The following is a 22,592-nucleotide window of genomic DNA, read 5'->3' as shown; positions in this document are numbered from 1 at the left end:
CATTGCGTCACATCCCGTCGCCCCCCCCCCCCCCGTTGTGTTCTCGGCTCCCAGCACACAGCGGGAGCCAATCGGCGGGCGCGGCGCGACTCGCGCATGCGCCGTAGGGAACCGGGCAGTGAAGCCGCAGCGCTTCACTTCCTGGTTCCCTCAGCGTGGATGGAGGGGGGAGCAGCAGAGTGATGAGCGATCGCTCGTGCTCTGCTGCGGACGCCGCTGGACTCCAGGACAGGTAAGTGTCCTAATATTAAAAGTCAGCAGCTGCAGTGTTTGTAGCTGCTGGCTTTTAATATTTTTTTTGGGCGGAACATCCGCTTTAACCTTCAGGTTCGACTTCTGATCTCGTTTTAGTGGATTTGAATCTTCCAGCATAAAATGCATCGCGACGCCTAAAAATGAGAAACACTGCAACGTAATGGAAAGTTTCATCCGCCAGTTGCCATTGTGTACCGCTAAATCGCGTCTGCGGTAGACCGTACAGGCAGTAAAGAGGCGGCCATACCAGCAAACGATAACCTCGGCCGGTCAGAGGTAGTTAGAGATGAATGGAATGACACATGATAATGCAAGGTGACAGATACTCTTGGAAGAGCAATACTCCATGCTAGCGTGGAAACCATCACCGGCGTTTCTGGCGATGTCGAGGAGAGGACTAATCTCATCTGACGGCTCATCGTCTCCTATTTCACAGTCACTGCGTGAAGGGCCGGAAACACGGAGAAGAGTATTCAGAGACGATATCACTAAGAAATCATCAAGTGGTTATTATGTGTGAGGAACGCAGATAAGATTGCTCTACTGGAGCTCAGGTCCATCAGGGACACACAGCCTGCAGATCCGAGTCATCTACAGGCCTTGGCCCAGATTCAGGTAGATCGGGGCAATATTTGCGTGGGCAAAGAGCAAAGATTTTTCTCTGCGCCCACGCAAATATTTCGATTTGCCCGCGATTCACGGAGCAGTAGCTCCGTAAATTGCGCGGGCGCTATGCTAATTAGCCCTGCGTAAGGGCGCCTAATGTAAATGATCCCGCCGGGGGCGGGAATCATTTAAATTAGGCGCGCTCCCGCGCCGAGCGAACAGCGCATGCTCCGTCGGGAAACTTTCCCGACGTGCATTGCGGCAAATGACGTCGCAAGGACGTCATTTGCTTCTAAGTGAACGTGAATGGCGTCCAGCGCCATTATTCACGAATCACTTACGTAACCGACGTGAAATTTAAATTTCACGAGCGGGAAGCGCGGCTATACTTTAGCATTGGTTGCCCCTGCTATTAGCAGGAGCAACCTTGCGCTAAAGTCGCCGTACGGAAACTCCGTACCTTGCGTGCGCAGGGCCCGCGCAACTTTTGTGAATCGGTGGTAGTATGCAATTTGCATACTATACGCCGATCACAATGGCCGCGCCCCCTAGCGGCTAACGCAAGAATGCAGCCTGGGATATGAAGGCATAAGGAGGCTTATGTCTGTCAGATCCTAGGCTGCAGTCGGTGTAATGAGGTTCCTGAATCAGGAGCACTCGTTACACCGGAGCAAGTAAGCACTTGCGCCGCGCAACCTATGGTTGCGCGGGCGCAAGTGCTTCTTGAATCTGGGCCCATGTGTCCCAAATCACCAAACAGGAACGCTCTCAGAATAGGTAGGAGCCTGTCTGAATCAGGGTGGGGTCTGTCTCTGAATTAGGCTGGAATTTAGATCCCAAAAAGGTAGGATTATTGCATAGTTGCCAACAGTCCCGGATTTCCCGGGACATTCACGGATTTAGGACCCTTGTCCCGCATTGTTTTTGCACCGAGACTTTGTCCCGGGAAATTCAAAAACGGCAAAATGGCCGCCGCCGCCACTTTGTTGTTTCCTATAGTCCTCTTGGGCCAGATTCACAAAGAGATACGACGGTGTATCTCCAGATACACCGTCGTATCTCTGACTTACACTGCCTGAAATTGGTCCTATCTATGCGCCTGGTTCATAGAATCAGATACGCATAGATAGGGCTAAGATCCGACAGTGTTACACTGTGTTACACTGTCGGATCTTATTTTCAATTTAAAAATGGCGCCGGGGGCGTTCCCGCTGATTTACACTGAATAATATGTAAATCAGCGAGATACGCAAATTCACGAACGTACGCGGACCCGACGCAGTCTTCTTACGACGTTTCCGTAGCGGCTTTCCCGGCGTATACTTACCCCTGCTTCTATGAGGCTCAGCCAATGGTAAGTATAGCCGTCGTTCCCGTGTCGAGTTTGAATTTTCTTACGTCGTTTGCGTACGCCGATTCACAAACACGCGCGTCGCAAGTCACGCTCACATCGAAACCACTGACGTCCTAGCGACGTCAGTGGGAGCAATGCACGCTGGGAAATTCCCCGGACGGCGCATGCGCATTTAAATAGGCGCGGGAACGCGCCTGATTTAAATAGTACACTCCCCCTAGCCGCGGAATTTGAATTCCGCCGGGGGTTTTACGATCCGCCGCCGCAAGTTTGGAGGTAAGTGGTTTGTGAATTACCCACTTGCCTCCCAAACTTGCGGGAGCGGATCTTAAATCACGTAGATCGAGCGGATCTATAGACCCGCTGATCTACGTGAATCTGGCCCCTTGTGTTCAGTGTAGAGGAGAGGGGCAGCCAATCGGCTTCTCTCTTTTGGCGGCCCCTCCCCGATATCCACTGAACATGTGGATGGGATGCGATCTTCCTCTACCCGCCGCTGCCGCCACCTAGTTCATGGGTCTGCAAAGTTCATGGGTCCCCGTGGTACGATTGATCATCCGGCCCGCTATGTGCTTTTATCCGGCCTGCAGAGTCATTAGACATAGTGCAGGTACGGACTCTGGTCGAGTTGCGGGAGTCGCGGGGCTTCTAACTTGGCCGGTAAGCTATTCACACAGATCTATAGCAGGCGATAGTGGGGAAAGGAATGTGCGGGGGGGGGCACAAGTGTGGAGGGGCTCTGATGACACAAGTGCCTACAAACAAATGTCACGCCCCCTAATTATAGCAAGTCTCCGCCTACATGCAAAAAAGTGTACCGGATTTATTTTTTGCAATGTTGGCAACTATGTTATTGTCCAAAATTAGACAAGGTCGGCCCTGCCACAAATTAGGCAGGAGTCTGTCCCTAAATTGGGCAAACGTTTCGGCTCCAATAAGAAAGGATTCTGATCCCTGAACAAGACTGGAGTCTTTTCCTAAGTAACGAAGGGGTTTCGGCCCCAGCAAGGCCCCAAAAAGAAATGATTCTGGTCCCTGAATAAGGCAGGAGTCTGTTCCTAAATTAGGAAGGGGATTCGGCCCCAAAAAGGAAGGATTCTGGTCCCTGAATAAGGCAGGAGGCTGTTCCTAAAATTGGGAAGGGATTTCAGCCACAGTAAGGCCCCAAAAAGGAAGGATACTGGTCCCTGAGAAAGGCAGGAGTCTGTTCCTAAATTAGGAAGGGGTTTTCGGCCCCAGTAAGGCCGCGTACACACGGTCGAACATGTCTGCTGAAACTGGTCCGCGGACCAGTTTCCGCGGACATGTCCGACCGTGTGTACGGCCTAGCGGGCAGGTTTCCAGGGGACAAAAGTTTCTTAGCAAGCTAAGAAACTTGTCCGCTGGAAACATGTCCGTCGGACATGTCCGATGGTTAGTACACCTAATCGGAAATGTCCGCTGGTTATGACGTGTAACCAGCGTCCCGAAATCCCGCGCATGCGTCGAATTGATTCGACGCATGCGTGGAAGCATTGCACTTCAGTTTTTGAGAACGTCGGTGTCTTCTACGTCACCGCGTTCTCTGTCCACGGGGATTTTGGTCTGATGGTGTGTACACACATCAGACCAAACGCTCCCAGGAGACATGTCCGATGAAAACGGTCCGTGGACCGTTTTGATCGGACATGTCTCCTCGTGTGTACGGGGCCTATGGACCAAATGAGGAAGGGTTCCGGTGCCTGAATAAGGCAGGAGTCTTTTCCTAAATAAGGAAGGGGATTCGGGCCCCTGCAAGGACCCAAAAAGTAAGGATTCTGGTCCCTGAATAAGGCAGGAGGCTGTTCCTAAAATTGGGAAGGGGTTTCAGCCACAGCAAGGCCCCAAAAAGGAAGCATACTGGTCCCTGAAAAAGGCAAGAGTCTTTTCCTAAATTAGGAAGGGGTTTCCGCCCCAAAAAGGAAGGATTCTGGTCCCTGAATAAGGCAGGATTCTGTTTCTAAATTAAGAAGGGGTTTTAGCCCTAGTAAGGCCCCATAAAGGAAGGATTCTGGTCCTTGAATTAAGGCATGAGTCTGTTCCTAAATTAGGAAGGGGTTTCGGACCCAGTAAGACCCAAATGAGGAAGGATTCTGGTCCCTGAATAAGGCAGGAGACTTTTCCTAAATAAGTGTAGCGGGGTCTCCCTATCAGAGACTATTGATAGGCCTTCATCCCTACCGGAGTTTGAGCCACATCTGTATATATGTTAAGACGTCTTTAAAAGTTGTGCATTGTGGGACCAGAAGTACCGGGAGATATGTACTCCATTGACACTTAGTAGAAAACAGACTACACTTCCCACAATGCCCTGCCTTACTGGAACATGTGACTCCACCGCACAGACTTATGGGGGAGGTTACTTAAGGACGGGGAGGAGTTGATTTCTCTCTCTTGGGACCTGCATCTTCTCCTCTGCGGAGCTGTGTGGAGCTCCACAGCCAAGTGTTAGGCCTGAAGCCTGGGCCTGAATCCACTGGAGGATCAACCATCCGGAGGGAGGAAACACCAAAGGTGTCCAGCCTGTGTCCCTGGAGACTGGAGGAGTTCGCTGGCTGACGACTGAAGAGCAGCGGCAAACCAGATATTGGAGGCCGCGTGTTTTTCCGGAACAGTGACTGACCGAGTGCCCTTTGTGAAGGATTCAGACGGATCGGGCCTGTTCGGGTGAGCAGGCACTTGCCTAACTTTATAAAACCCAACTTCCAACTTCATCATTAAAACGACGTAGCCCACACACCATCGTTTTAAAAAAAATGCCCTAGCAAAGCGCGGTGACGTACACTACGTACGACGGCACTATAAACGGGAAGTTCCATGCGGATGATGCCACCCTTTGGGCTGCTTTAGCTGATTCCGTGTTAGTAAAAGATGATTTGCGCTTTTCTGTCTGTTACAGCGTGATGAATGTGCTTACTCCATTATGAACGGTAATTTTACCAGAACGAGCACTCCCATCTCATAACTTGCTTCTGAGCTTGCGCGGATTTTTAACGTCGTTTTAGCCCACACGCGATCATTTTTTACAACCCAAAAAATGCAGCATGTTTCGAAAAAAAAATGTACAATTTTTTTAAATTACGTTTTTTTCATGCCGAAAAATGATCGTGTGTACGCGGCATCAGAGTCTGCCTCTAAATTGGGCAGAATACTTCTTCTGAATCTCTCAGCTGCCAGAGGCATCACAGCAATGTATTGGCCTTGCCAAATCAATCTACTGGAGGCAATTTGTTTTTTTGGAATTTGAATTGACCCCATTTTCACCCAGGAAGGGTTTTATAAGGTATGGCAAATCCGCACATTTTATATGCCTCTTTCATAAAAAATTTTTTAATGCCAACTCTTACCGCCCCACATAGTGACTCTTACCGCCCTATATGGCGACTCTTACCACCCCACATGGCGACTCTTACCGCCCCACATGGGCGACTCTTACCGCCCCACATGGGCGACTCTTTCCGCCCCACATGGCGACTCTTACCGCCCCACAAGGCGACTCTTACGCCCCACATGCCGACTTTTACCGCCCCACATGGGCGACTCTTACCGCCCCACATGGGCGACTCTTACCGCCCCACATGGCGACTCTTACCGCCCCACAAGGCGACTCTTATGCCCCACATGCCGACTCTTACCACCCCACATGGCGACTCTTACCACCCCACATGGCGACTCTTACCGCCCCACATGGCGACTCTTACCGCCCCACATGGCGACTCTTACCGCCCCACATGGCGACTCTTACCTCCCCACATGGCGACTCTTACCGCCCCACATGGCGACTCTTACCGCCCCACATGGCGACTCTTACCCCCCACATGGTGACTCTTACCCTCCACATGGCGACTCTTACCACCCCACATGGCGACTCTTACCACCCCACATGGCGACTCTTACCCCCACATGGCGACTCTTACCGCCCCACATGGCGACTCTTACCGCCCCACATGGCGACTCTTACCGCCCGACATGGCGACTCTTACCCCCCACATGGTGACTCTTACCCTCCACATGGCGACTCTTACCACCCCACATGGCGACTCTTACCACCCCACATGGCGACTCTTACCCCCACATGGCGACTCTTACCGCCCCACATGGCGACTCTTACCGCCCCACATGGTGACTCTTACCAGCCCACAAGGCGACTCTTACCACCCCAAATGGCGACTCTTACCCCCCACATGGCGACTCTTACCGCCCCACATGCCGACTCTTACCGCCCCACATGCCGACTCTTACCGCCCCACATGCCAACTCTTACCGCCCCACATGGTGACTTTTACCACCCCACATGGCGACTCTTACCACCCCACATGGCGACTCTTACCACCCCACATGGCGACTCTTACCGCCCCACATGGCGACTCCTACCACCCCACAAGGGACTCTTACCACCCCACATGGCGACTCTTACCACCCCACAAGGCGACTCTTACCGCCCCACATGGCGACTCTTACCGCCCCACATGGCGACTCTTACCCCCCACATGGCGACTCTTACCACCCCACATCGTTTATTTTTTTTTTTGTGGTTGGACTGGATGGACTTGTGTCTTTTTTCAACCCGACTAACTATGTAACATGGCGACACTTACCTCCCCACATTTGACAAGACTCAGATGCCTGCCACACCAGGGCTCCAATGTCCACTCCAATGTTCTACTTTTAATCAAGAAATAAAATCACGGAGACGATTACCATCAAAGGAATGCAGAAACATACACACTACGTGGAACCGTCCTTCCTCTAAAAGCTTCCTGCAGGTTTTTGTCTTCATTAATTCTTAATCACGAATGCGACCAGAATGTAAAAATGATTAAAGACATTCCCTCCGAGTATCATTTACAATTCACTTGCCTTTCATCCGCATTTGTCTTCTAACTGCAAGATGGGAAATTAACAAGCCAAGTATCACCAGAGATACTGTATATTGGTTGGACTTCCAGACTCTGTTGGGTTCATGAAAAATAAATGAAGGGAAAAAAAAACATACGTAGACGCGGTGAAAATATACAGTTACTACCAAGGTCCTTTCCGCAATACTTTTTTATGAGCAGAAAGAGGTAATCTGATGAAAAAATTGCCGGGCTTGTGGAAATGTTAAATGAAAAAGCGTGATATTTATCACCAAAATACATATGGCACGTTTTCTGGCACCAAAGTCAAGTAGACCATAAGACAATCAGATTACAGTGGAACCTCGGTTTACGAGTAACGCGGTTAACGAGCATTTTGAAAGACGAGCAACTTTTTTTTTTTTAATTCCGTCCCGGTTTGCGAGTGTTGTCTCGCAAAATGAGCAGAATTCAAGCTAATGGGGTGTGCAGTACCGCATTTGGCCAGAGGTACGGGGGCGCCGGTGACACTCGGAACGGTTCGGATCGTGATACTAAAAATCACTCTGAAACACTCCGTTCCCTGGTGTTTCTGACCCTTTCCGAGGGTTTCAGAGGTCAGCCGAGCTGTCCCTGATCATTTCCGAGGCTTTCCGGCGGCACCCCCCCCTCCTCTGGCCACATGCGGTATTGCATGCCATTGAAGTCAATGCTGAATAAATTATTTTCGTTTCCATTGATTTCTATGGGGAAACTCGTGAGTGCTTTGGATTACGAGCATTCGCCTGATACTGATCATGCTCGTAATCCAAGGTTCCACTGTACCTATCACCCATTGATGTCTATGGTGTCGTTTTGATGGATTTACATCTTGATGGATTTTTATCTTCAATAAAGTGATTCGTTTTGCTTCACACCTGTGAGTGCGGTCAACCTTTTCCTGTTCCTATCGCTTCTTATTCAGTTTTGCGGACTGGACCTGCACCAGAAGGTTGAAGATCAAGGATTGCTCTCCCCTGGAGCAGCTTGACCCTCTTCTCTATTGGACAATCAGATTACCTACTGTATGTAAACAAAAAGTGTTGCGCTAACAAAAATTGTGTAAAGTCAGTAAATAGTAATCGTATGTAAATTCAACGGTCCCACAAAGAAAATAGTAAAAGATGTGTGGTTCCAAAAGCCAAGAGATCGAAGATGGATATTATCTCCTTCCCTTCACCAAAGAGACCAATCTCCAGCACCCTATCAAGATGTCCTCTTACCAGAGCTTGTCCTATCAAGATGTCCTCTTATCAGAGCTTGTCCTATCAAGATGTCCTCTTACCAGGGCTTGTCCTACCAAGATGTCCTCTTACCAGAGCTTGTCCTATCAAGATGTCCTCTTACCAGAGCTTGTCCTACCAAGATGTCCTCTTACCAGAGCTTGTCCTACCAAGATGTCCTCTTACCAGAGCTTGTCCTACCAAGATGTCCTCTTACCAGAGCTTGTCCTATCAAGATGTCCTCTTACCAGAGCTTGTCCTACCAAGATGTCCTCTTACCAGAGCTTGTCCTATCAAGATGTCCTCTTATCAGAGCTTGTCCTATCAAGATGTCCTCCTACCAGAGCTTGTCCTACCAAGATGTCCTCCTACCAGAGCTTGTCCTACCAAGATGTCCTCTTACCAGAGCTTGTCCTATCAAGATGTCCTCTTACCAGAGCTTGTCCTATCAAGATGTCCTCTTACCAGAGCTTGTCCTACCAAGATGTCCTCTTACCAGAGCTTGTGGACCCCCTAAATTAGGCTGGCTGTACATGGTCGAATTTCGAAAGAATTTTCTTTTAAAAATCAGAAAAGCACTAAATAGTTTAAAATCGTAAGAATTTTTTTTATTAAAAGCGAGTGCTACAAGTAAAAGAACATGCCCATGTCTTCATAAACAAATCCCAGTCAAGCAAGATTGTATCCAACACCATTTCTAGGTGACACGAAGACGTGACCAAGCCACTCTGCCCTTAACGTGATGACATGACCAAGCCACTCCGCCCTTAACGCGATGACATGACCAAGCCACTCTGCACTTAACGTGATGATGTGACCAAGCCACTCCGCCCATAACGCAATGACAAGACCAAGCCACTTCACCCTTAACGCAATGACATGACCAAGCCACTATGCCCTTAACGCAATGACGTGACCAAGCCACTCCGCCCTTAACACAATGACATGACCAGGCCACTCCGCCCTTAACACGATGACATGACCAAGCCACTCCGCCCTTAACGCGATGATGTGACCAAGCCACTCCGCCCTTAACTCAATGACATGACCAAGCCACTTGGCCCTTAACGCGATGACATCACCAAGCCAGTCCGCCCTTAACGCAATGACATCACCAAGTCACTCCGCCCTTAACGCGATGACATGACCAAGCCACTCCGTCATTAACGCAATGACGTGACCAGGCCACTCCGCCCTTAACAAGATGACATGACCAGGCCACTCTGCCCTTAACGCGATGATGTGACCAAGCCACTCTGCCCTTAACGCGATGATGTGACCAAGCCACTCCGCCCTTAACTCGATGACATGACCAAGCCACTTGGCCCTTAACGCGATGACATGACCAAGACACTCCGTCTTTAAAGCGATGACATGACCAAGCCACTCCGCCCTTAACACGATGACATGACCAAGCCACTCCGCCCTTAACGCGATGACATGGCCAAGCCACTCCGCCCTTAACACGATGACGTGACCAAGCCACTCCGCCCAGGAGAGGCTTGGTCATGTCATCGTGTTACCCAGGGGTGGAGGCAGACCGGGATTTGTTTATGGAGGCATGCACATGTTATTTTACTTGTGTGAGTAGCACTCGCTTTTAATAAATGTATGTCATGATTTTGACATTATATACCAGGGTTATGGCTGCAGCTAGATGCCACAACCCCGGTATCGTTTTTTTTCCCTTTCCGATAAAAGTGACCCCAGCCATGAAATCACTTTTATAGGCGGCAGGAGAGGTGCACACTCCTCCCCCCACCCCGCTGCTGCACTGATCAATGTAAAAATGACACTGGCAGGGAAGGGGTTAACACTAGGGGGCGATCAAGGGGTTAAGTGTGTTCTAACTGTAGGGGGGGGGGCTTACTGAAGCATGACAGCGATCACTGTTCCCAATCACAGTAGATCTCTGTCATGTCACTAGGCAGAATGGGGAATTACCTTGTTTACATAGGCAGTTCCCCGTTCTGCCTCTCCTCGCTGTGATTGCGAGCCGCCGGCGGACATGAAGTCCACGGGACCTGCGGGCACGCTCCCGCGGCGCGGAGGGCGCACGCGTCCGATGTCCTGCTTTTGTGGACTGACGTACAGGTAAGTCAGTTTGCGCAGGAGAGCCGACCTGCCACATTATATCTGCGTGAGCAGGTCGGCAAGTGGTTAAAGGGTCTTTTTGACCCCCAAATCTAGCAATAAAGAGGACCTGTCATGCTTAATTCTATTACAATGGGATGTTTACATTCCTTGTAATAGGTATAAGGGTCCTTTCACACGTGCGGACCGTTTTTTAGATCAGTTTTTTATCATCAGTTGATTCGTTTTTTCATCCGTTTTTCATCCGTTTTACATCCGTTTTTCATCAGTTGTCATCCGTTTTTCATCCGTTTTTCATCAGTTTTTCATCCGTTTTTCATCCGTTTTTCATCCGTTTTTCATCAGTTTTTCATCAGTTTTTCATCCGTTTTTCATCCGTTTTTCATCAGTTTTTCATCAGTTGTCATCCGTTTTTCATCCGTTTTTCATCAGTTTTTCATCCGTTTTTTCATCCGTTTTTTAATCATCCGTTTTTTTTTTTTGTTAGAACTTTATTTTTATTACATATTTTGATGAAAAACGGATGTTAGCGGATCGGATGTTAAACGGATCGTCCGCTAACATCCGTTTTTCGTCCGTTCCGTTTTTTTGACGGAAGAAAAATAGGGTTTTCTTCCGTTCAAAAAAACGGAGCTTAACGGAGACGGATGTTAACGGACGTTAGCGGATGCTCATCCGCTAACGTACGCTATACCATTGGAAAGCATTGCAGTCCGTAAACGGACGTATGAAAAAAACGGACGAACGGTCCGCACGTGTGAAAGGACCGTAAAAGTGATCCAGGAAAATAGGGACAGTGTAAAAAAAAATGCTTTAAAAAAAAAAATGATATGTAAATAAAAATAAATAAAATAAAATAATTTAAAGTGCCCCATTCCACTGTAAGTCACGCCTTTATTAGTAAACGCCGTTCAAACCACACATTTGAGGTATTGTCATGATCGTGGAAGCGAGAGCAATAATTCTAGCACTAAACCTCCTCTGCAACACTAAACAGGTAACCTGTAAAACAATTTGAAAGGAGATTTTTAAGTACCGTAGTTTGTCACCTTTCCACAAGCATGCACAATTTGAAATCACGACATGTTAGGTATCTAGTTACTCGGCGTGACATCATCTTTTCACATTATCCAAATAAATTGGGGCAACCAGGGCCGATCCTAGGGTCACAGGCGCCTGGGTGCAGAAATATTTCTGGCGCCCCCACATGGGCGTGATCATTTTACTAGCTCCTCCCCTTTACACATATTTCTATGGCAATGACTCAACCACAGAGATGCTCCCCCACGAAGTCTTCATTACCCTGGGATCCTTACATGATCTCTTAACAATAAACAAAATACAGGAAGAGAAGCAGAGTACTTTATTTGGACCTGGAGGGGGAGCCTCTGTGATGGACACAGAGAGGGCTTCTGTTAGAGAGTCTGTTAGATGTTCGGCGCCCCCACCTCTGCAGGCGCCTGGGTGCAATGCACCCTGTGCACCCTGCCTAGGATCGGCCCTGGGGGCAGCTATTGTGTTTTTTTTTATTAATATTCATTCAAGTGTATTTTTTTCAAAAGAATTGCATTTGAAAGACCGCTGTACGAATACAGTGTGACATAAAATATTGCAACAACTGCCATTTTATTCTCAAGGGTCTCTGCTAAAAAAAAAATTATATATATATAATGGGGTTGGTTTACTAAAGGCAAATAGACTGTGCACTTCGCAAAGTGCAGTTGATCCGGGCTTAGTAAATGAGCAGAAACTCTGGCCCAGATTCAGGTAGATTTGCCCCTTTCTTGCGGAGGCGCAGGGCAACGTTTTTGCCCTGCGCCATCGCAAATTTACTGTGCTACCCGCGATTCACGGAGCAGCAGCTCCGTAAATTGCGTGTGCGCTGTGTAAATTTGCCCTGCGTAAGGGCGCCTAATGTAAATGATCCCGTAGGGGGCGGGAATCATTTAAATTAGGCGCGCTCCCGGGCCGAGCGTAGAGCGCATGCTCCGTCGGGAAACTTTCCCGACGTGCATTGCGGCAAATGACGTCGCAAGGACGTCATTTGCTTCAAAGTGAACGTGAATGGCGTCCAGCGCCATTCACGAATCACTTACGCAAATTACGTAAAATTCGAACGTCGCGACGCGGGAACGACGGGTATACTTTTGCATTGGCTGCCCCTGCTAATAGAAGGGGCAGCCTTACGCTAAACACGCCGTACGTAAACGACGGAAATTGCGTACGCAGGGCTCGCGCAACATTGTGAATCGGCGTTAGTATGCAATTTGCATACTATACACTGAGCACAATGGGAGCGCCCCCTAGCGGCCAACGCAAGAATGCAGCATAAGATATGATGGCATAAGAGCATTATGCTACGCAGATTTTAGGCTGCAGTCGGCGTTACGATGTTCCTGAATCAGGAGCATTCGTAACGCCGGAGCAAGTAAGCAATTGCGCTGTGTAACCTATGGTTACCAATTGCTTCTTGAATCCGGGCCTCTGCTGACTACCATCATCCAATCATGTGAAAGCAAAAATGCTGTTTTTTTTATTTTCTTTGCACGTGATTGGGTATTCTTTCCAAGTGAAGGTTTACCTCGTTTACTAAGCTCTGGAGCAACTGCACTTTGCAAAGTGAACAGTCTATTTGCCTTTAGTAAATCAACCGCATAATGTTTGGGGGTTCTAAGTAATTTTATTGCAAAAAAAAAATACAGATTTTTAACCTGAAAGCAACAAGTGTCAGAAAAAGGCTTAGGGCCAGATCCACGAAGCGCGGCGCTTCTTTACGGCCGGCGTAGTGTATCTCTGATACACTATGCCGCCGTAACTTACAGCGTATTTTTTGTATCCTGCAAGAATTTGCGCCGTAAGTTACGGCGGCGTAGTGTAACTTTGGCGGCGTAAGGGCGCGCAATTCAAATGTATGTGATGGGGGCGTGTTTTATGTTAATACGTCTTGACCCGACGTAAATGACGTTTTTTTTTTACTGCGCATGCGCCGTCCGTGGGGGTATCCCAGTGCGCATGCTCGAAATTAACCCGCAACAAGCCAATGCTTACGACGTGAACGTCATTCTACGCAAATCCCTATTCGCGAACGACTTGAGCAAACGACGTAAAATTTTCAAATTTCGACGCGGGAACGACGGCCATACTTAACATTGGCTACGCCTCATATAGCAGGGGTAACTATACGCCGAAAAAAGCCTTACGAAAACGACGTAAAAAAAATGCGCCGGACGTACGTTCGTGGATCGCCGTATCTAGCTAATTTGCATACTCAACGCGGAAATCGACGAAAACGCCACCTATCGGCCAGCGTAAATATACGCCAGTTGGATCTAGCACAGCTTCAGGCGTATCTTGTTTTGTGGATACAAGACAAAGATACGCCGGAGCAACCTACTTTTTCTTCTTGTGAATTCTCAAAGAATCCGCGCGGTAAGTTACGGCGGCGTAGTGTATCTATTGTGGCGTAAGGGCGCGCACTTTCAAATGGGAGTGATGGGGGCGTGTTCTATGCAAATACGTTGTGACCCGCAGTGCGCGTAAGGTTATACGTCCGGCGTAAAGTTATGCCCCATAAAGGAGGTGTAACTCAGCAGCATCCATACCAAGGGTTGCACCAGGGAACTCAAGCCGTCGTATTTTACGTTGGACGTGTGTCTGGCTGGGCGTAGGTTACGTTCACGCCGTAGGCAGTGATCCGACGTATCTTAGGCAGTTGTTCTGACGTGTTTCTGAGCATGCGCCGTTCGTTATAAGTATCTGTCTGGCGCTCAGCCCATCATTTGCATGGGGTCACGCCTCATTTGCATGGCTCACGCCCACTTCCACCTACGTCCGGCTTACGCCTTAGAAACCCAGCGCAGTTTTAGGAGCACTGGCTTTGTGAATTCAGTGCTTGCCTCTCTGCGCAGTGTATCTTATTTGTGCTACGGCGGCGTAATGTGCGCCCGCTCTCTGTGAATCCGGGCCATTGTGTTTTTTTCAAAATTGTCCCTCTTCTTTTGTTTATAGCGCAAAAAAATAAAAAAACACAGAGGTGATCAAATACCACCAAAAGAAAGCTCTATTTGTGGGGGAAAAAAGGACGTCAATTTTGTTTGGGAGCCACGTCACACGACCGCACAATTGTCATAAAAAAGGGCGACAGCGCTGAAAACAAAAAATTGGTCTGGGCAGGAAAGGGGGTGAAAATGCCCGGTATTGTAGTGTTTTTTGTTTTATAAAACCGAGATGTTTTTCCATTGTTGGTACCTTGTAAAGTCCCGCTTGTTCGTTGTACATTTCTTTGAATAATCTCAGTTTAGGTGAGAAGACTGAAGGCCATATATTGTCCAATCAATGACATTACCGCGGGATTGATTCCCCTCTGCCATGCCCCGGCAATAGAGAGCGGTTAATCAAAGCGGCAGAGGAGATAATTACCCTTAGCGCGGAATCAATCAATAACGCCTCCGTTCTGCATAACTAACACATCGAACGTCTGATTAAAGAGAAACTTCATGTCAAGAACTGCGGGAGAAGAGAGCGCTTCTTATTACCTCCTACAGAACGCAACGCCGCGACCCTTCAGCCAGATTCAAAGAGGTTCTCCTCATTTATTGAGCGGAATCGAGTTGAGGGAAGGACTGTAGAAGGACGTGTGAATTATGGTGAACGATATCGCTTAGAAGCTACTACAGCGGCAACTACAACGTCAAAGAAAACCTTGGGATGTTTAACCACTTAAGGACCTAGCCTGTTTTTCAGACTCTGTTACCTAGATTCAAAGACGCCGCCGCAACTTTAAGGCGGCGTAGAGTATCGTATTTACGCTACGCCGCCTTAAAGCGGGGGTTCACCCTATCGACGGGAAAAAAAAAACATTTTTTTTTCTTTTACCTTAAAATCAGGCATTGTAGCGCGAGCTACAGTATGCCTGTCCCGAATTTTTTACCCCCGTACTCACCTTGTAGTCGTCCATCGAAGATACCGGGGAATGGGCGTGCCTATGGAGACGGAGGATGATTGACGGCCGGCTCTGGCGCGTCACACTTCTCCGGAAATAGCCGAAATAGGCTTGGTCTTCACGACGCGTGCGCATAGCCTGTGCGCAGGCGCCGTGAAGAGCCGAGACCTACTCCGGCTGTCTTCGGGGAGAGTGACGTGCCAGAGCCGGCCGTCAATCATCCTCCCTCTCCATAGGCACGCCCATTCCCCGCGGGAGCCGGAATCTACGATGGACGACTACAAGGTGAGTACGGGGTTAAAAAAATCGGGACAGGCATACTGTAGCTCGCGCTACAATGCCTGTCTCGATGGTAAAATGTGTCGGGGGGGGGTGAACTACCGCTTTAAGTCAGAGAGGCAAGTGCTGTATTCAAAGTACTTGGGCCAGATTCACGTAGATCAGCGGATCTATAGATCCGCTCGATCTACGTGATTTAAGATCCGCTCCCGCAAGTTTGAGAGGCAAGTGGCTAATTCACAAACCACTTACCTCCAAACTTGCGGCGGCGGATCCTAAATCCCCCGGCGGAATTCAAATTCCGCGGCTAGGGGGAGTGTACTATTTAAATCAGGCGCGTTCCCGCGCCGATTTAAATGCGCATGCGCCGTCCGGGGAAATTTCCCAGCATGCATTGCTCCCACTGACGTCGCTAGGACGTCAGTGGTTTCGACGTGAGCGTGACTTGCGACGCGCGTGTTTGTGAATCGGCGTACGCAAACGACATTAGAAAATTCAAATTCGACACGGGAACGCTGGCTATACTTAACATTGGCTGCGCCTGATAAAAGCAGGGGTAAGTATACGACGGGAAAGCCGCTACGGAAACGTCGTAAGAAGACTGCGTCGGGTCCGCGTACGTTCGTGAATTTGTGTATCTCGGTGATTTACATATTATTCAAGGTAAATCAGCGGGAACGCCCCCGGCGCCATTTTTAACTCGAAAATAAGATCCGACAGTGTAACACAGTGTAACACTGTCAGATCTTAGTCCTATCTATGCGTAACTGATTCTATGAATCAGGCGCATAGATAGGACCAGTGTAAGTCAGAGATACGATGGTGTATCTGTAGATATCAGGAGATAATACACCGTCGTATCTCTTTGTGAATCTGGCCCCTTGCCTCCTAACTTACGGCGGCGTAGCGTAAATGCGGCCGGCGTAAGCGCGCCTAATTCAAATGTGGATGATGTGGGCGTGTTTTATTTAAATTACATGTGACCCCACGTATTTGACAAATTTTTTCGTGAAAAAATCCCTGTGCGCATGCTCGAAATTACGCCGCAAATCGTCAATGCTTTAGACGTGAACGTAACTTACGTACAGCCCTATTCGCGAACGACTTACGCAAACGACGTAAAATTTTCAAATTTTGACGCGGGAACGACGGCCATACTTAACATTGACTACGCCACCTAGGGGCAGCTTTATCTTTACGCGGCGTATCTCTTACGGAAACGGCGTATCTTTACTGCGGCGGACGCGCGTACGTTTGTGAATCGGCGTATCTAGTCATTTACATATTCTACGCCAAACTCAACGGAAGCGCCACCGAGCGGCCAGCCTAAAAATTACACTTTAAGATACGACGGCGTAGGAGACTTACGCCGCTCGTATCTTAGCCTAATTTAAGCGTATCTGTCGTAACTCGCTATGAATCTGGCTATGTGTTTACAAGTATAACCGGTTAAGTCCCGGACCAATATGCAGGTTACCACCATATATTTTTTTTTTTTTTACTACTAATGGCGGCGATCAGCGATTTTTTTCGCGACTGCGACATTATGGCGGACACTTCGGACACTTTTGACACATTTTTGGGACAATTGTAATTTTCACAGCGAAAAGTGCTATAAAAATGCACTGATAACTGTTAAAATTACACTGGCAGGGAAGGGGTTAACCACTAGGGGGCGCTGTAGGGGTTAAGTGTGACCTCATATGTGTTTCTAACTGTGGGGGGGGGGCGGGGCTGGAAGTGTGACGTCACTGACCGTCGTTCCCTATAACAGGGAACGGACGATCACTGACACTGCCACAGAGAAGAACGGGGAAGGTTTGTTTACTCTCACCTCTCCCTGTTCTTCAACTCCTGTGACATGCAGCAATCGGGTCCGCGGGCAGGGCAGCCATCAGGAATTATGGGGCCCCTTACACAGCTTCAGGCTTGGGCCCCCTGGAGCAGAGAACCGGGGGGGGGGGGGGCTGAAGCGAATTGAGAAGCGGTGGGGGGGGCCTTTACAAAAAAAAAAAAAATAGATAAAAAATATATATAAAACAGGGGGGGTAGCCATCCAGGATATTTATGTACACAAAAGAAATTACAAAAAAGGAGGGTTGCCATGCGGGACCTCTGGGCCCTTTAATAATAATAATAATTTTAAAAAAAAGAAACCTCTGGGCCCTTTAATAAAAAAAAATATATAAAAAAAATAAAATAAACATTTATAAAAAAAAATAAAAAAAGGGGGGGGTTGCCATCCAGGACCCTGGGGACCTCTGGGCCCTTTAATAATATATATATATATATATATATATATATATATATATATACAAAAAAAAAAAACATTTATAACAAATAAAAAAAAGGGGGTTTGCCACATGGGGCCCTGGGGACCTCTGAGCCCTTTAATAATAAATAAATATATATTTATATATATATATATATAAATATATATATATAAAAGGGAAGTTGGCCCTGGGGACCTCTGGGCCCTTTAATAATATATATATATATATATATATATATATATATATATATATATATATACAAAAAAAAAAACATTTATAACAAATAAAAAAAAGGGGGTTTGCCACATGGGGCCCTGGGGACCTCTGAGCCCTTTAATAATAAATATATATATATATATATATATATATATATATAAAAGGGAAGTTGCCATCCATGGCCCTGGGGACCTCTGGGCCCTTTAATAATAATAATAATAATAATAATAATAATAATAATTATTATTATTATATATTAATAATAATAAAAAATAAAAAGCCCCTGGGGAGCTCTGGACCTCTAAAAAAAAAAATGAGATAGATCGTGGCTAAACTCGGTTCCCCGGAGCCAGTTTTTGCGTATACGCAGAAACTGTACCAGCGATGACATGTACTTCTCACAGGCAGCAATGCTTAAAGAACGATTTGTTGAGAAGGGCTATGATACATCTGCTGTTGATCTGGAGTTACAGAGGGTGTCATTAATAGAACGTGAAACTCTCCTGAAAAATAAAGAACCACGTCCTCGAGATGAGTCCTATAAGTTCTCTATGGTGACCTCCTATTCAAGCCAGCATAGGGATGTTAAAAACATTATCGATAGACACTGGGATATACTTAAAAACGACAAAGTTTTGGGTCCCAATCTGCCCGAACGGGCCAAAGTCATCTTTAAAGGTGCACACACGTTGAGAAACAGTATTGCTCCTAATGTGGTGGACCCTCCAAATCGCCCAGTATTTTTTCAGGATATGAAGGGTTACTATCCTTGCAAAAAATGCAGTGTTTGCCTGCATAATATTAATGGGAGATCTAAAACGTTGGAATTTAGATCCACGAGCACTGGTTGTCATTATCCTATTAAAGTCTTCTGTACGTGTGCAACCACGCACATCGTATATCTTGTCACCTGCCCGTGCGGGAAACAGTACGTTGGTTGTACCATACGTGCTTTTTCCGTATGGGTAGGTGAACATGTTACTAAAATTATTGGGCTGCGCTTAGGGCACTTACACTCCGCTGTCCCAACTTACTGGAGCAGGTGTTGTATTCCCCAAACACTTGCTCCATAAGTTGGGACGGCGGAGTGTAAGTGTCCCGGCGTAGCCTGGCGGATCTCCAAGGGGGCGGCTTCTATTCAAATGAAGCGCGCCCCCGATGCGAAAGAACTGGGCATGCGCCGGGCTGCAAAAAGCCCAGTGCGCATACTCCAGTTCTCGGCGGAAAACGTCAATGACGCCGACGTGTGCGTCATTGACGTAAAGTCGTATTCAAGAACGACTTACGTAAACGGCGTACCCGACGAAAAAACACGACGGGGACCCGACGCCTTCTGTAACATGGCCTACGCGAGACTTGCGGAAACTTACCCCTCATATAGCAGGAGTAAGTTTCCGCTTACGCAAACGACGTTAGCGACGGTTACGCGACGCGAACTCGTTCGGGAATCGGCGTAGAAGGATCATTTGCATACGCAAATGAGTCCTTCACGTAAATGCCATCTAGCGGCGGCCGGCGTCATTGCATTTAAGATCCGCCAGTGTAAGTGACTTACAGATGGCGGATCTTTAGTGTATCTATGCAAAAATGATTCTAAGAATCAGGAGCATAGATACACGGGCCAAAAAAGGGAGATACGATGGAGTATCTGACTTACTCCATCGTAACTTCACTGAGAATATGGCCCACAGTCCCCAGGCATTATAGGAAATGTCATGACTGCAACCCAAAAGGTTCTCAGTTTTTAATCATTGATAAATATGTAGCACCTTGGAGGGGAGGAGCCAAGACTAGAGGGGTGTCTTGTCTTGAAGCCTATTGGATTTACGAGTTGCGCACGTATGTCCCACACGGCCTTAACGTTGAGTGGGACATAAATGCGTTTATCAACCAATCCTAATTTATTGTTGTATTGTGTAAACCTACCCAATAGTGGCTCTTTACATTATTTTGTTTAAGTCACCCTCCTCCAAATTTATCTACTTATTTTTATTCTTTTTTACCTTTTTTAATATTTTTCTAAATTAATTTTAATATCTTACTTATTTATCCAAACGTCTCCATTGGTTTAATTACAATGGTTTATGCACGTTGGAACGTTTAATCACCGTACCAATAGGTAGATGTTCATATATGGTTGGTAATGATTTTTATTTTTGTTTTTGTTTTTTCCTTGTTGAGTGACCATTTATTGGCATTCTAATATTAGATTAAATAAACATTAATTTTTAATATTATGTTCAGAATACTTTGCCCATCCCCATACCTCTATCTGTTTCTATTTCTACTAGGATTAGTTTTATAGTGGTTTATATCCACTTGGTTGTATACGGAGAGTCACGGGTCTAACACACCTTTTTGGTTGAACTCCGGTTTAATTTTAATTTAATACTTCCTTGATTTTCATGTGAATATATTTTTTTGTCACTTCGCTGTGCTAAACATCCATTGTGTTTGCAGCTTAGATTTCACTTTCTTGTGTGACCGGATGCTATGGGCCTTTTTCGTTTTGTTTTGCGCTCCATGATCATCCTTAATGAGGTTTGGAACGCACGCCACTATAGCTCCTATGCCCCGATAGACTCGTTATTGATTCGTTGATATGCGGGTCACGTGTCACAAGCGATCCGCGCGGTGCACCTTGGGTCATCCACCTTGGCATGCACGCTGGCCTTACGCGTCTATCCAGGTACTTATGAGCTTTAGAAGCCTGGAGCGCATTGTTGGAACGCACTCCGACGTGATGCACGTATGCATCCGACGGCTTCTATTGGAAGAATGCGCTATTAGCCTCATTGACTACCCGTATGCGTCTCGTCCGGCCTCCGTAGTTCCAAAGGGAGGCGTGGAACGCACGCCAGCGCCATTTTCCCTCACACACCCGGAAATCAATCCCTGACAATTTTGTCCGTTTCATGTGGAGCCACTATTAAGGTATGGGGTATGTTTCTTATATATATGGGTCCTCTGAGCAGTAGGTCAGCACCCCAGATGATGATCTAATTTGATCGAAACGCGTCGGGAACCTGCTGACCCTACTGCTGACATATTTTATGCCTGGTTTTATTGCTGAAATGTGAGTGTAAACCTTTTTACTTTTGCTGCCAAGTAAACGTTTTTACAGATTTACACTATGTGCATCTTTGCCTTTCCTTTATTCCTTTTCCATGAGCTGTGATTTTGAACCACTTACATCGGTCCAAATCTATAAACATCAAAGGCTGTTATCGGTTATTCCTATCCTTGGTACGATTACTATATTGCACTGGACATCCCCTCCTGCATGACATCTAGGATTCCTCTAGAAGTTGGATACCATCAATTTCAAGCCTATATGACCCATCAGGTATAAGCCTGTTTGGGTCCACTGAATCCGGTAAGCCTCCATTTACTTTCGGTGGTGGATGCACTTCAGTATATCACTTCATGCCTGTGAAGGACAAGTCACTTCATATTGATTGATTTATCACCATCACTTTTTTGGGACTTTTTCACTTTACCAAAGACTTTATTATCAAGTTATTTTATTTCAATTTAATTCTATTTTTTTGACTCACGTTTTATTATCTGGGCACTTATCAATAGGTTTTGTTCAATCATTCCTATTCTTACATATATTTAGCGCTACACATTTTTGTATATGGTTTGTTTTTGCAGAATTGATCTATTTCTGCTGTGTTGGCGGCCATTTGTATGTTTATCAAGTAGCGCGGTGGCATTTATACTGTTTGTATAATTTTTTTTTTTTTAAAAATGGCCCTTTAATAAAAAATAAAATAAAAATATATTAAAAAATATATATATTTTTTTTTATAAAAAAAAAATAAAAAAAAGGGGAGTTGCCATATGGGGCCCTGTGGGACTTCGGGCCCCTGGGGACCTCCAGACCCCTAAAAAAAAAAAAAAAATATATATATATATATATATATATATATATATATATATATATATATATATATATTTTTTTTAAAGGGGGTTGCCATCAGGGCCCCTGGGGACGTTCGGGCACCTTACAGGTGTACTGCCTGTACCCCCCTAATGGCGGCCCTGTCCGCGGGTCCCGTGGTCACGGAGCTTCGGACCGGGTCGTGAGAGCGCCGGCACGTTTGCGACCCACGGCTGGGCTCTTAAAGGGGACTTGTATATATACGTCCCTGTGCCCAGCTGTGCCATTCTCCCGACGTATATCGTCGTGCGGCGGTCCTTAAGTGGTTAAAACTGTTTTTTTTGCTAAAATATTACTTAGAATCCCCAAACATTATATATATTTTTTTCTAACACCCTTGAGAATAAAATGCAATACTCATTGCAATACTTTTTTGTCACACCGTATTTGCGCAGCGGTCTTATAAGCGCACTTTTTTTGGGAAAAAAACATTTTTTTGAATTAAAAAAATAAGACAACAGTAAATTTAGCCCAATTTTTTTTTAATTGTGAAAGATGATGTTACGCCG

Source organism: Rana temporaria, chromosome 2 (genome assembly GCF_905171775.1).
Source record: "Rana temporaria chromosome 2, aRanTem1.1, whole genome shotgun sequence".
NCBI lineage: Eukaryota > Metazoa > Chordata > Amphibia > Anura > Ranidae > Rana > Rana temporaria.
Note: the sequence above shows the minus strand (reverse complement) of the source record.